Source organism: Conger conger, chromosome 8 (genome assembly GCF_963514075.1).
Source record: "Conger conger chromosome 8, fConCon1.1, whole genome shotgun sequence".
Classification (NCBI taxonomy): Eukaryota; Metazoa; Chordata; class Actinopteri; order Anguilliformes; family Congridae; genus Conger; species Conger conger.
The window spans coordinates 11782215-11799297 of NC_083767.1; positions in this window are offsets into that span (position 1 = coordinate 11782215).

Sequence of the window (17083 nt, forward strand, 5' to 3'; positions counted from 1 at the left end):
GATATCATTAAACTGCGTTGCCTTGCTATCATTAAATTATGCCACCTTCATATCATTAAACTGTGCCGCCTTCATGTCATAAAACTGTACCACCTTCATGTCATTAAACTGTGCCACCTTGATATCATTAAACTGTGCCACTTTCATGTAATTAAACTGTGCCACCTTGATGTCATTAAACTGTGCCACTTTCGTATCATTAAACTGTGCCACCTTCATGTCATTGAACTGTGCCACCTTCATGTCATTGAACTATGCCACCTTCATGTCATTAAACTGTGCCACCTTGATACCATTAAACTGTGCCACCTTGATATCATTAAACTGTGTCATCTTGTAATCATTAAACTGTGCCGCCTTCATGTCATTAAACTGTGCCACTTTCATGTCATTAAACTGTGCCACCTTCATGTCATTAAACTGTGCCACGTTGATATCATTAAACTGTGCCACCTTGATATTGTTTAATTGCGTCACCTTGATATCATTGAACTGTGCCACCTTCATGCGATTAAACTGTGCCACCTTGATATCATTAAACGGTGCCACCTTGATATCATTAATATCATGATATCATTATCATCTGTGCTGCCTGCATATCATTACTTCATATAGGCATGATATCATGAAGAACAATGGGCATCTGTGAGCCAATCTGAGGCAACAGGCCTCAGCTGTCCGCCTCTGAATCACCCCTCTTGGACCGAGGCCATGATTGAGTCATGTGGGTACAAATGAACTTCCAGTCAGTTTCGTCACCCACAGGCTATACAGTAACTCATGTTCCATTTTACAGATGCACTACTGTTGGTTTCTGTATTTCTCTTTTTGTGGGTGTGATATGACTGACTTCTTATGATGTCACTCAACTGAAAATATTTGTCTTTTACTGCTACTGCAGGTGAGTGTTCTGTATGTCGATTGTGAAAAAGTTGAGTCACAACCATTATTTGTTATTATTCAAGTGAAACTAATGATGTGCACTTCGTAATTTTTCCAAAATATGATATTCGCCAGGGAACTGTTAAATATTAACAGAGTTTGCTGGGTGATTTTTTAGACCTACTGTGTATTTCTATGAAAATGTAAGCGATTTGATGTCAGCACCATGGACAGAACCTGTGTAAACTGGACTGACATTACATAATTATGTTACATAATCTTAATACCATTGTTACTATTAATGTTGCTTGTGAAATATGCCTATAATGTATTCAGCCAAACCAAGTTAAATGCCGTTATTTCTTAATTTAAACAAAAGAATCATATGATTATGCTATTGCAAAAACATAATCCATCTACAGTCTCATACCAGTCCATCCAAGATCTACAAAAATGTCTATCAATCAATCTATATGTGGGGTTTTAAGCATTTAATTAATTGGTTCAAGATGTTTACACAGTAAACCACACCTGGGCCAAATAAGTCATTGTTTTGGATTCAAATACTATTCTATGCTTTACTGAGCTTGTCTGGTGTATTAGAGCATATGAAATACTCTCAAAAAGTGCAAACCCAACCTTCAGGTCATCTTGGCTGGCTCAATTGCACCAAGCAAGACCAATTGATCACAGAAAAGTGCTTATATCCAAAACAATTGCGTATTTAGCCCAGGTCTACAGTAAACTAATTTCATCTAATTTCATCTAAAATCATCTAGATTTGTTGCTGATTTGAAAGTGTAAACAAAACCCAGCATACACCCGCAGCCCCACCAGGGCCATGGTTTTGAACCACCGGTCAAATTCAAGGTGAAAATGACATGACCGTTTCAGTTGCTATATTAATTTCCTGAAAAGCCCTGAAGGATGTACACAAAGTGCACTGTCTTGGATAAATTCCACACAGCGGGCCTTTATACCTGCAGTACTGTAGGGCAATTGGGGGCAATAAAGATGAAAGAAGAAACATGATCTAGCCTGTGGCTAGACTCTAAAGTAAATAACAGCACAGTAACAGCATTGTCAGGATAAAGGGGCTTTCTGGAAATGTATATCTGAAGCTAGCCACAGGTATGCTAGCAACCATAATTTTGCTCTTTTTCTCAGACCAAACAGATACTCAAGCCACAAAGAGAACAAAGTGTTTCTGTGGGAAGAAAACAGGCTGTTACATCATTACGTAAGCATTGAGGGTAGTGGAGGTGGTGCACAGGTGTCCATCTCAGAATATCAGTCATTACAGGTGTTCTTAATCTAGCCAGGATTATGTAGTGAGAAATGGCACAATGGACTACTGTTCTTTGCATTCCAAAAATGTGACTGTTCTCTTTCAGTTTGTAAATGCTTGCTAGTGCATGCATTGTATATTATTGCAAATTCTGTGTTTACAATAATCCAAATCAAACATGTTCCATGGTTTGGAAGCAAATATTTGAGCGGTATCATTATATCTTGTAATGGGGGAATACTGCAAAACTGATAGATCTAGATTTTATATTTCATCAATATTATTGTGCTTAATTTTCTGCAACAGAGAAATGCCGCATAATACCTGTATTTTTATCAGCCAGAATTCTTTTGAAAATGCATACATATGTTAACAGAGTTCATAACAAATACAAAAAATATTCTTCATTACCAATTTAGACATTTTAATTTGAGACAGATTTAGATTTTAGAATTAATATTTGATGGCCTTGGTGTTTTGCAAGTATATTCAGGGATGAATAGGATATTTAAGATATTATGAGCTTCTGTAGACAGTTTAAAAGTTTCATAGTCATGAGTTATGAATTATGAATTAAAGGAGAGGACATAAAAGTAATGTCGTATTGCATCATAAGTGTTGGATTACCACACAAATTTTGGTTTAACCGAAGTAGCCCACATTTTTTTATTATTCAGAATCCAGACCATAATTGTAGAAGTGACATATTGAGTGTATATAAAAGCACAACTGTTTTGTATGAAGGCTGCACTGTCATATAATCTCATTTAGAATGAATACCAGGAGTACAGTGAATATGCAGTCTCTATTAATCTGTCAACATGCAGTCTGTATTTATACAACAAAATAAATGCTGCCAGGTTTTCAGCAAAGAAATCTCTCTCCAGTTGAATCCAGCTCTCCCTAATTTGGCCACATTAATGTGCGTGGGCTGATTCCCTGCTTTCTCATTGCACAACATTATCTGCTGGCATTTGACTGAGAGAGGGTATGCCAGCTAGCAGGAAGCAAATGACATGAACTAAGATGACAGTAATTAATAAAGGAAGAGGGGAGTATAAAAGAGTGAGAGTGAGAGAGAGAAAGAGAGAGAGAAAGAGAGACTTAGAGCTCTAAACTCAAGAAATAGTTGTGAAGTGATACTGTGAAATTAATTTGCTGATAGATGTCAGCAAATAACCCTGTACTCCACCTTAAAAAGGACATTTTCCAGACCATTTACAAATGAAAACGACTAAATATATAGTGTGCACATAATAAGTAGGTCCTCGGAGAAGGCCATACATCAGAAATACATTTCCTCACTACAATGCCATGAGATAAGCAAACCAGACAAGATAAGAAAAGCGGACTGTTTTGTGTTTAAGTGGATACAGTGTCATTCATTTCCTCTGACCTTAGATAAACAATTGATCCTTTTTGTCTGTAACTGGTGTTATGCTTTCAATTTAAATTCTTGTGGACTAAACTGTATCAACACATAGTCTTTTTATGCTAATCAGAGCACTAGCTGCTGTTAGTAGTTCTCTCTCAATAGTCTGAATGAAGCTTCCCATTAAGGTTCAAAAGGTTAAGGTTAATTTCCCCTTCAATAAAACTGCCCGCAAAGTTTTCTGAGCGTAGCATAGGCCTTCCTGGACAGGAAGCCCCTTTCATTGGCAGGAGTGCATAATTGAGCCCGGGCGGATGACTCATCGGAACATGTGGTTTGTAAAGGAGGCTGGTGTGACGTGACATGAGCACACACACACACCCACACACACACACACACACACACACACACACAAGTGAGTGCAGGGAGAGCAGCTCCCAAAACTTTTCATTGCAGGGTTCCCTAAAATCACAACCCTTTGTCCTAGCACCCTGTTTCATTGATATGAGCGCTTGTTCACACCTCCACTACAAATAATATGGAAATTATTTAGTGCAGATTATTTGGCTTTAATGGTGCCGATATTCCACAATAATGTTTGGAAGCATATCTAAAATGTAATGTAATGTACTATATTTTAAGTGCTAAATAATTATGGAGTACAGTACATAATGTATAATTCAATTAGATTTGATTTGTATGTGGCAATACTTGATATGACCACAGGGGGGCAAACACAAGCCAAAACAGAATTCTTAAGAGGAGCCTGTTAATCTGGTCCCTGGACTATATAAACAGCAGGTATTTAAACAAATAAATGCTTATTCATTTATTTATTTATTCATAGAATCAGCGGTGCCAAATTAGAGTTGAAATGAAGACCTACAGGACAGTAGTTCTCCAGGAGCAGGGCTCCTGGTCGAACGTTACATATTTTGCAGATATATATGTTCAAGAGAGTATCTTTCCAAGTGACCTACATTTAAAATATGTCCCCAGTCCCCAATGTTTATACCATGGCTGGTGGTTGGAGTCTCCTGGGGTGTGTGACCAGATGGGAGGGGGTAAAGATTTAGTAAAGATGAGTAAAGATTAACCTTGAGAGAGAGAGAGAAAGAGAGAGAGGGAGAGAGAGCGACGCAGTGACCAGTCTTTGACAGTGCCATGATGTGATAAGTGATCCATTTGCACAGGAAATCCAAAACCCTGGGGCTCAGCCATGCAACAGAATGGTGTCCAAACTGGGCACACTATCCGGAACCATAGAACATTTCAGGAGAACCTTAACGCTATTACTGGAACATGCTATGCTGATTTTTTTCTGCAGGTATAAATCTCTATGTACCTTTACTCCTTTGAGCCAGCTGTTTCTAGCATTCGTCCCTCATCTCTGCCATGCACATCTCTCCCTTTGTCACTGATGTCCAAATCCATAACCTAAATGGTAAATGTTTGGCATTTATATAGCGCCTTTATCCAAAACGCTGTACAATTGATGCTGCTCATTCACACATTCATACATACACTCACACACCAAGAGCGATTGGCTGCCATGCAAGGCACCGACCAGCTTGTCTGGAGCATTTGGGGGTTAGGTGTCTTGCTCAGGGACACTTCAACACAGCCCGGGCGGGGGATCGAACCGGCAACCCTCCGACTGCCAGACGACTGCTCTTACGGCCTGAGCCACGTCGCCCCATAACCTGTCCTCACGGCCGGGGGCTTCTGGACTCCTCGCGAGATCAAATGTTCTGAATGCAACATACAGCTTGTGTAAAATCAATTTTGTAATATATATCTTCTTAAAGATATATATTTTTTTAATGTAAATAAATGAAATTCAATGCAATTATCTGAGCATGGAAGGAAAATGAAAATTCTGCAAAGGATAATACTACATTGCTGTAAGATCAAATAAAGAAAGTGAAGTCAAGTGAATGAACATGTGTGCCTATGGCTATGCGAGTGTGTGGGTGTGCGTGCATGTGAGAGTGTGCGCTTGCTTGTGCAGGTCTTCCTGTTGACAGCCAGTGGCCTCTCCTATCTCACACCTCAATGTCACACTGGCAGCCACTTCCTCACCCCTCCCACTCTAACCCCCCCCCAGCACTGAGCTGTGAGGTGCAGCCCTGTCACCCCCCACCAGCCCTAGCAGCTCCTCCATTGGCTGTCGCCGCTGAGGGTAAATGACATCAGCGCAGTTTGACTGGATGTTTCCGTGGTGACTCATGCCGCGGTTTGGTAAAGGGGGCTTTAGTCCCCAGCAGAGCTGCACAATGCCAGCCCCCTCTGCAAACACATCTCAGCCCCTTCTGCGACTGTGAGACAGGCTATTTCTGTTCTGTGCCTGTACGGTGTTTGTTTTGTGATTGACAGATGCTGTGCGTCTCAAGAATTAATGTTGTCTTCACACTTGGCTAACACTTAAGGATGTTGTATGCTCCAGTCTACTAATAAATTATGTCTAGATGTGTTTAATTACTACTGGACTAGTGTCACATGAAACTTGTTGTACATTAGTTTCCTTTTAGGTACTGTTGGTATGCTTTTTTAAATTCCACTGCTGTGTTGTGCCCGGATTGCAGTCTTAAAGAGAATACATAGATAATACATATTAACCATTCCATTTGGGCCAATAGCATTATTATTGTGTTTATGTTTATTTGTCTTTTTGACATAATTTCTCCCAATTGAAATGCATCGTTTCACGCTATACAGGCCCCCATCAAAAGTGAAATGGTGCTTTTGAGAATGCAAAACAAGAATGCTCAGTCTGTGATTTTAATAGTGAAAAGCAAGGGATATGAGTAGCCTGAAATGGTAGGCTGGCTAAACAGCCAATGTTTTTCAATTTCAATTTATAGTCATCAGGTATCCACATTAATTAATATTTAATTAATGTGGACAATTAACAGTATTCAGAACTCTGTCTTCCATAGGAGTACATTTGGAAGAAACTATTTGTTTCTTTATGTGTTTATTTGTCAGCTTCCCTTGTTACTGAATACATAAGCATTACCTATATACCGTGCTGGACCTGGACTATATTTTGCCCATTTGTGGGGTTTTTTCTGTGGTGGATGGTGATGGCATACACATAATAAAAATTTGAAGCTCATTTTTTTAAAGACACTCACACCAAAAAACACACCCTCCCACCCACACAAGCTTTGAAACCCCAGTTGAAAACCAAAAAGGCAGTTACGGCATAATATTGCCTTTTCCTGAAAGCCTGCCTGCCACTAGGTGGCAACCTAAAGATGGAAGTCTGAAAATTTTTTTTAACCCCATCCTTACCTAAATACAGTGTACCGTATCTGGACCCAAAGTACATCATTATCAATGTCCGATACTCCTTCCTGCACAAAGAGTTTCAACCTGTTGTGTTTATTTGGTCACTGGTAAGCCTCTTGTACACAAAGAAAAAGATGAAAAATAGGTCATAGACTAAAATAACAGAAACTGCAGGTTTGTTATTTTCTTGTGGTGTCTGTCCACTGTCCATGACAAAATATACATTTGGATTCAGTTATTTCTGAAATACACGATGCATATCAAACTGTCTACACTTGAGTTGTTAATGCATTCAGTGCAAAATTAATTAAAGATATAGAAGTACAGTGTTGTATTATCTTCAGCTGGGGTGTAGAGAGAAGACACAAACTTTCTAAATGGCAGTGATCCATTTGAATTTGCATTCAATGTTATATTTTTCATTTGAGAATTTAAATAATGGCTTGGCTAATTTGCATCACAAGGTAGAAGTTACAGTTGAAAACCAGTTGTTAACCTTATCTGCATCTGGTGTAAAAAATACAATGCAACTGAATTCAAATGCATTCAATAGCTACACTTCAGATATAATGGATGACTCATTACCACATTAATTGTTTATGTAATTTAAATTTTGAATTATCATCAGGCACTTGCTAAATAAATTGAATGACCATGTTCTGCTATGGATGGTGTTGGACACTATAACAGTTTAACCCCTTAAGTCCCACCGGCCCAGGGCTGTGCCAGTAAGGGTTTATTTTGCATTCATTCCTTTTTTTGCCTGCAATTTTCAATCACTATGGTAACAGGATATACTGTTTGAAAGCATTAAAACTCACAGTTCTATCTGTATAACATATTTTAACATGCCATTGCTTCAACAACAAAAGTTCCTTATTTTGTAACATGTGGGTGCGGTTGGACCTCACCTTATCTGCCTTTTGGAAACCCGCATTCTACAAAGAAAAGTGTCCTTTTCACAAGTGTACTGCTGACCAAATGCTTAATAGTTCCTCATTCTAATAATGTGCCAACTCAGAGAAACGTTGATAGAATGTCCATTGTTTACTTAGAATTTCTCTGGAGGAATTATTATTGTTGTCCGTTTTTCGCTGTTATATACTTCTACAAAACTATTTGTACATAAAATGCTATCATCTATGTTTTTTTTTTTTACATTAAATTAATGGCATTTGGCAGATGCTCTTATCCAGAGCGATGTACAGTTGATTAGACTAAGCAGGAGACAATCCTCCCCAGGAGCAATGCAGGGTTAAGGGCCTTGCTCAAGGGCCCAACGGCTGTGCAGATCTTATTGTGGCTACACCGGGGATCGAACCACCGACCTTGCGCGTCCCAGTCTTGTACCTTAACGACTACACTACAGGCTGCCTGTTTTGTGTTTTCTAATTTAGTTGCAGAGAAAAAACCCACATCCGTGTGTAATAAAATTCAGTATAACTAATGACATTACATTTCCAAAGTGTATAATTTATTTGGCGGTTTTGAGATGAAATAGAGGACTCCCCTGGATGTTTGCCACCTGTTGCTGTCTGAGGATAGCTGCAGGGAGAGGGAGTTTGGGACAGAGAGGTAGGGGAGGATAAAAAGTGTTGTATAGTTCAGCAAGCAAAATGCAGCATTTTACATCTCATAAGACCCATAATATCATTTAGTTTCCAAATGTCCTTTTTGGAAGAGATTAGTAAAAACAATGCAGAATGCTCATTTTTGGTGATATTGTCCTTGAAAGGGGATTTGTCCAGTGTTGCGACTTGCCTCCATTGTGTTTCTAAGCACTCAAGCCACAGCTACAATAATCTGTATCCAGTCAAAAACAGATAATCTTTTGAGCTTCTGGAACTTCAGTCATTTCAGTAATATCTGGAGTAATTATGACACTTGGAAAACAAAACCCAAAGGGTTACCTTTCAGAAAAGACTGGGATTATATCATTTTTTCTTATTTAGTGAAAATGTGACAACCTAAGATCTGTGCCTTTAGCTGGAGCTAATATAGGGTTGCTTAATAGAGCTACTGACAGTCTGTTCTATGTGGACACAGCTCCATTTTATGCAAATGTGTATAGGAAGCTGATAACTTTTTTGATGTTCTGGAGCACCATGCATTAATGCAAAGTTAACTATTTTCTTTCACAAGAGAGACTCTTACAACACAAAGTAAACAGTTCACATCTCAGTCAACATTACATAATGTTAGCTCAGATCAAGGACAGCATTTAATTTTTTATGAGAAACCGTTTTTAAAAAATGTAACTAATGTAATGTTTACAAAGAACTATCGGTGGTACTGAATGGATATTGTTCAACCTTGTTAAAGCATTTTCTTTCCACGGAGAGGGGTCAAAATGATTACATTCACAGAGCTTGAGTAGCTGTCCAGTCGTTTGAGGAACCTCATTTCACATATGTCGTGGCCTTCAGTCACATACGAACCGAGGTGAGCACTTACATTCTGGAAAAATGTTTTCTACTTCAAATTGTTTGGCTTCTTTGTGGAAGGCTGGTGTCACATTCCTTCTTTAGAATTCCAGGTGATGAACTGGTAAACATTACAACATCATGTATAGGACATACCTTTTCAGATAATTATATTCTTTAATAAGAATAAAATTGCAATTGTTTAGAAATTAAATTTGATTAAATTAAAGTGCAATGAAACCACTAATATATGTAGGCTACTTTCTGTATAGTTGATCACAATCAGAATCAGAATCTCTCAATGAACAGACATGGGACGGCCTGTAGCGTAGTCGTTAAGGTAAATGACTGGGACACGCAAGGTCGGTGGTTCGTGATCCCGGTGTAGCCACAATAACACAGCCGTTGGGCCCTTGAGCAAGGCCCTTAACCCAGCATTGCTCTAGGCGAGGATTGTCTCCTGCTTAGTCTAATCAACTGTACGTTGCTCTGGATAAGAGCGTCTGCCAAATGCCAGTAATGTAATAATGTAATGTAACATTATTCAGCAACGGATATGCTGTGATTTACCAAATGTGGAATGAGATCACTAACTCTGATATCATCTTCTCAAAAAGTTTTGAATAGACTTATTTATTTCATTTATTTGTCAGGGATCACATATAATGTGCGTTGCAGTTGAGCAGGTTATAGATCAGGCAACAATAAAAATAAAAAAACATAAACATAGAAGACAACAGTATACTGACAATTACCCTGTCACATTGCTTACTGACTGCAACAGCGTTGGCATTTTACCATCCAAACCCTGGCTCATGTTAGCAGTGCGACAGCATCAATCCACGTCCAGAAACACCTTTGATTTGACAATTTCAGTAATTAAATATGCCAGAGTGTGATTTCGGTGTGTAATTAACATATGCGAATGAAACCCAATTTGGCATGGGTCCCTGTGTGTCACTTTCAACCACATTACTCCGGGAGGCTATGATTGCAATGTCTGCCGGTGGATTTACAGTCCTTGCTGCAGTTTGGGAGGTGCACGAGGTTGACACTAGGTGGAGTCAGGCCTGCTGTGTGAGGTGCTGGATGTCTTCATTATCGCTGCTGTTGGTGCTTCATTAGAGCTCGCTTCTGGAGCTTGACAGAAACTGCCGGCAAATGCTTCATACATGAAATCCCCCATTTCCTGACTTGAAGTGTGAATAATGGAATCATTTGACAGAGCGGACACATTCCACGTGAGTCGCCGAAGTGCGATATTTCTGTAATACCCCAGAAATTGTGGTTTGTGTCTCCAAAGACTGACACATCACAACACTGTATCACAACACTCATTGTAAGGCATCAGACTCCAAATGTAAATATTAATTGTGATACCAGAGCACAAATGCTAGTCTGTATCAGTAGGCCTATCACATTTTATTTTAGTTATATGCCGGTATTCTAGCAAGAAAAACTAATAGCACTGTGAAATCTATGTTTTTAAATGTCTTCGAAGTGGTACTCATATTATTGCATTATTTGGCTCGTAACTGAACCCTGGTACCGTTGGCTGACATATATTCCCGGCTGCCTGTTGTTTACTGATCTCCCTCCCTTATCCAGGGCCCAGTAATTGTCATGTCTTGATGGTCGCCCACTCTGTAGCGAGCGTCACGTCTCCGCTAATTCAATGGGCTTCTCCTGAATGGCTAATTATTGACAATGGTTTTACATCACAGACGCGGCAACGGAGTGCTCTTAAATGCCAGAGTGGCGCGCTGAAGGACGGCCGTGCAAAGAGCTTTCCTCTCTTTACGTGGCCGTAAGAGACGAGGGTATTGACGGCGCGGAGAGAGAGCGAGGAGCCATTGTGTTCCACAGCCCCGTGTCCTTCCAGATCGTCGGCTGATTTCACAAGAAAAACACGCCGGCTTTGCACCAAGGGAGGAGGAGAGATTGGTCGGCTGTAATATCAAGCAAAGGGAATAAACCCGAAAAGAACGCCTCCACGCCCCTGTTGTCAGGAAGTAGCCTATAATTTTATACTCTAACGTGGGCGGTTTCCGGTCTCAATTAAATCCGTTTTGTGTATGCTTTACAGCAGAATGGTATGTCATTACTGTAATAGTCTCCCATACAAAAAATAGAGTGGTTAAGTGTTACATCATCAAAAATTAGATAAGTAGCTATAATACTGACATGTCATGTGATCCCGCGACGCAATTTTCTATCTAGTCATGCAGTAACTAGTGCAGGTCAATCCTACATTTTTGGAGTTTTCTCTGTTTAGGTCTTTGGCAGTTATTTAGCACACTCACAATCTTTAATTGTGTCCTTACTTTGATTCATTTCTTAAACAATGTCTCAGTACTCAACTGAAATGTGTTTTTCCATTGATTAAATTCAGTAACTGTAAAATAATATTCAGTGATTAGTCGACAAAAAAAAAAAAGAGTAAACTTTGCCTAATTTTTTCAAGTAGGCCTATTACAAAATTAGTAAACTATCTTTTGATGCTACTTTGCAAGAAGTACATTCTCTTTAGTGGAAACAAATCCTCAGAACATATGAAAGGTGTTTTAGAAATCTCTTGGCCGGGTCTTCTGGAAGACTTGCTCCATGCAAGCTCAATCCCATTGGTGTCAGAAGGCCTCAGGAAATGGGTGGGCTAAACCAAGTCAGGTGAAAACGCACTTGTTTCCATACCAACAGCTGTACAATCGTATGCTGTCAGAAGCAATACCAATGAAACCTTGGCTTCACTGTTAAAAACAGACAAGATGTTTATACCGACTCAACTTTTTAAATCAGCTCTCCAACATCGCTTAATAATTATGTCATATTTTGAAACAGCAGTTGATTGTGCAATCTTTTGGATGCAATCTTCCCTAACTTTCAGTTAGTTAATGTGTTATGCTCTTAAAGTGGAAAGGAATGACAAACAATACTTGTGTGGAGTGATTGTGAGTTGGTGTTGGTGGATACCGGAAAAATGTGTTATAACAAAATAACATTATTATGTTTATTCAGTTTTTATCGTTTAAACAGGAGACAACAAACAAGGTAACAAATAAGCAACTGCATGCAGTCACAAGCAAAGCAACCCCTTGTTAGCAGAGTCACAGAATATTGGAGAATAATTTCTTGAAACCACCTATTCAGGAAGACTTGTGGCTTCCTGTTTGAAACTATGTCATAATAATTGACTTCAGGCTTCCCTTTGAGGCTAAAACCATTTTCCCGGTTGAAAAAATATGACTCTTAGTTCCCCATAATATGAATTACATAGAATAGCACAGAACTCAACATTTATCTTTTAAAGTGAAAGATGCATTATTTCAAGAGCCATTTCAGCTATCAGTTTCAAAGATAATAAATTATCCATGAAAACATTTTGATTACTTTTTTTAAAATATATATTTTTAATTGACTAGCTTATAAGGTCATCTTAGGTGCATTGGTGCGACTGTAGTAAATATGGAATTCCCAAAAAGGTGAGTCCCATTTCACAGATGTTTGTTAATGAGTTACAGTCTTGATAAACATGATGGATTACAACCGTACCCTAAAAATATTCAGAGACAAACAGAAATAAGAAATACTTGCTGAGGTATGAATGAAGAATTCTCATACATCACAAAGAATGTATCTTTTTTCATCAGTATAGGTTCATTTTGCATGTGCTGCCAATGGGGCTCAAGCATGTATCACATTATGTGTTCTGTAAAATATTTTTTATTTGATAGAGTAATTTCTAGTCATTTTTGATTGAACATACCTTAATCCCCTTTGGATTCATTAAATTATGTTAGTTCAATTAACACTTGTTGATGTAACAAGAAACTATTTGCCATAACTTTGGCTTTTATTCCGTTATCTCTTGTATTTGCTCTATTTTGGAAATAGAGTAATATGTACTTACTGTATTTCTGAAGTTTCAAGATACAAATCAGAAAGTTAAAATAATATTTAAAATGTGTTTGAAATGCATGTAATTGAAATACAGCCTGTTCCTGATTAAGCTTCACTGAGACCGTAGTCATACAGACCCTATAGGAATGGAATGCTAACTGTACATTTTCCACCTATGACCAGCTTGTTTGTAGGCCATGAGTGACTCCTCGGGTCAGTTGGACACAAACAGTCTTGTTACTTGAAGTCTTCTGTTGTTCAGCTACAGGCTTCAGTTCTAGTATGTAGCCATACTTGACTTAGAAGTAGTTCTAAGACAAAGCTGCCTGTCCTGTGTGAACACAATGTTTGGATACCATGTTGAACAAGGTACTAGGTTGAACTAGGCAATTACTTAAATTCTAACTGTGAAATCCAGGTACTACGCGCACACATACACACATACACATGCACACGCATACTTTTCATACTTTTCCTGACATATGTAAATAATAGAACAATATAGAGTAATACGTATATGCATTATGCCATTTTGTGAATTCTCTGTCCTCCTTTATGCAGGCCTGAATGCAGCGCGGTGTGAGGGAAGCAGCGGTCCAGCGCGCAGGAAGGGGTTAAGCTGAAAACAATAACAAGGGGAGAGGGGGCTGCAGCTCGCAGTGTCAGGCTCTCTGTTCACTGACAGAGCCGTGCACTTGCCGCCCTGCGAGCTGTGGCAGGAGCACAAAGACAGACAGCTCCAATTAATCCCGGGGGGGGGGGGGGGGAGTTCGGAGGGGGGGCTGACAGTTTGGCAGAGCAGAGAATTGAAAAGGAGGAGGGTGTTAAAAAACGGTGAAGGCGCAAGCATTTGTCAAATCATAATTAAATGATGAATCGCTAGTCCATTATTAACGATAGTTTTTTCCCCTCCAAAAAATAAAATCTGACCATGGGCAATTCGGACAGAGGAGGGGGTCGTAATTTATAAACACCCTTTTATATTTTCAAATCATATTTCTTCAATGTAACGCCAGTTTCTGAATCCACTGCAATGCTTACAGTGTTCACAATATATTACAGCCAGTGAACACACAATGTTTTATAAATTTTAAGTCAAATGAAGGCATGCATTCAGGTTAATCACAATTCAATTACTCTTTCATTTTCAGTAATGAATTAAACCAAATCTTACCCTTAATTCTTCTCACATATCATTATTTTTTAGGTTTGGGCTGGTTGTTTAATACTTAAAATTTCTTCTGTAGCCTACGGTGATGGAACTTAGTGTGAAGCAGCTAGCGCGAGAACCACCTCAAGGTTATCTCCAGGAGAAGTGGATTCAATTGAATTCACCTCTCCTGGGGAACAATACTCTTGCTATTAGAGGCAAGCACCTTGGGTTATCATCCCCAGATGGAGGTACTGTAAGTGTGAGCGTCCGGTCAGGTGGCGGATCGGTGGGGCCTGAGTGTCACAGACACTGTGCCGCTCCATGGTCAGGTGGAAGCTTTCCAATTACATTCTTGGTTTTCAGAGCGACCTGCATTCACACCATCATCCTGGACCATGATCTCTGGGTGCAGGGTTTCTGTTAGCGTAGCGACCTGCACTAGTGAAAACAGCCTTGGGGAAACATTACTGTTAATGTGGGCTGAGGAGAGGTGGCTGAGAGGCTTGAGTCATGTCACGCGGCTACCCACAGTGTTCCTCCCTTTGGAGCTCACTGGACAGCTACACAAACCAGGAGGACTCAAGCCTTCCTTCAGCCCTAGTTGAGAGAGTACACAGAGGGTGGGTCATTACATTATTACAGTTATTTAGCTGATGTTTTTACTCAAAGGGACTAAGCAGGGGAGCAATGGGGGGTCACGGGCCTTGCTCAAGGGCCCAGCAGCTGCACTGGTCTTATTGTGGCTAGACCGGGGCTTGAGCCACCAACCTTCTGGGCTCCAGTCATGCACCATAGCCACTTGACTATTGGCTGCCCCATAGCCTATAGGTGGGAGGGTGGATGCAGTGTGGGAGGGTGGATGAAGGTCACTATCTTGGACCTAGAGATTGCACACTGGGGAGGGGGGCAAGTTGTGACTGACCACGGAGCAGGTCCATCGCGGACCTGGAGGGTCGGCGATGCAGCTTTTGTGGACCAGCGGGGGGAGGCAGTGATCCCAGACCAGGGGTTGAGAGTTAGTGAGCGGACCGGGAAGGTGGGAGGTTGTGGGGATTCACTGACTATCATTTGGCAGTTCTGAGATGAATTCATGAAGCTTTCTATCACATCTATTATAACATCCTATCAAACCCTTTGATTAGAAATGCAGCAGAGTACAAAACAGTTTGGATGTTTTTACCATTTCTCTGGCACATACAGATTTAACATAGCTGTTCTGTCCAGCTGCATTGAGTATGCACTGCACAGAATGCTCGCTGAGATATGCCTGTGTGGTGGCAATGCAATGACACATGCATATGCACATGCAATGCAGTCATCATTTTGGTATCACAGTTATTCCAAGTATTAGCCGAGCTCCCCCCCAAAAAACAGCTCGCCTCAGCCTACCCTAGAACTGATGGAAGAGCAACATTTCCCCGTCATCTAAATCTGCTTCTTGAATTCCTGGGCTAACTGGAAAATAACTATTGCAATATTGCTGCATTACAGAAAGTTCCCTATGTAGATGAAATGCTAAAGGTAAGCGTGTTATTTGCTGTTATCCTCCATTGCTCCCATTACCTTAGCATTGCAGATATTGCCACTGACTCACAGATTAGTTGGGAGCAACCACAGTGGATAATGCATTTTGCCTTTCTCGTTCACAACTCCCGTGCTCCTGGTAAAGAGAGTACAAATGTTGCGTTGGATAAGAAAGGGAAAACAATTACCGGTCCATTAACGGCTCCTTGAGAAATCCATTATTCCAGGAAGTGTGAAGCAGGCAGCAGCTGTACGATTCTGCCAGTGACAATGGACCCATTACTGTACCCTGAACTGTCTGTATCTACCTCCACCATTTCAAATGTGGGAAAGCTGCTATGCTTCATTCACAAGATAAATACCCATCCTGGTAAAAAAAAAACCCAATAAACTAGGGTAATTAAGAGACTAAAGGCAATTTGTTGGATCCCAGGTGGCACATCCATAAAGACAACACTACAGTTGTAGGTGATGTGCCCTGCAGTACAGATCATGCAATGTACAATGCATAATTAGCAATGGTCTTCTCTGTCATCAATGTGCAGGGATCTCCCTGTCCTATTGCATGGCAACTGCTCTGGTCCGCTGGGCATCTGTGGTCTTACTGCACTTTTGGAAAATGTTTTTCAACTCTTCAAAACTGTGCAGTAAGGCAGGCTTTGTGTGTGTCTGTGGCATCTACTGCTTGTATTTGTTAGCATGCAGAATAAAGGAACTAATCACAGAATCACAGTGACATTCCTCAATGTCTGAGCTATGGCAAACATTTGTTAATGAGCGTCAGGAACTACTAAAAATGTTTATTTAAATTAAAGCCGATGATAACTGATCATGATGAACGGGGAAGAAATATGCTGACTCAGGCACGTGTAGCCAATCCATCCTTCCCCATTTTAATATCATATTTGCTGAGAATGCAGAATGTTGTTCAATTATTTATTTTCTTTCAGTTGGAACATTTTTATTTATTTATTTATTTAATATATATATTTACATTTAATGAATACAAAGAAGCAACCTGAGCTAAGGCTCATACAGTGGTATACCCACATTCCAGTTTGCTTTAATTAGCATTAGCTTGGTATAGCATTGTAACCTGTGACCAGGGGTTTCATGTGTTGTAATTTCAGATTCATATATAATGCAAAAAGTATGGGACTAAATCAGCTTGGCCATTTATTCCTTTGCTATCTTAAGTCTACTATTGCTCCACAGCCATTAACTTAGTGCACTCCATTTCTTGGTCTGTT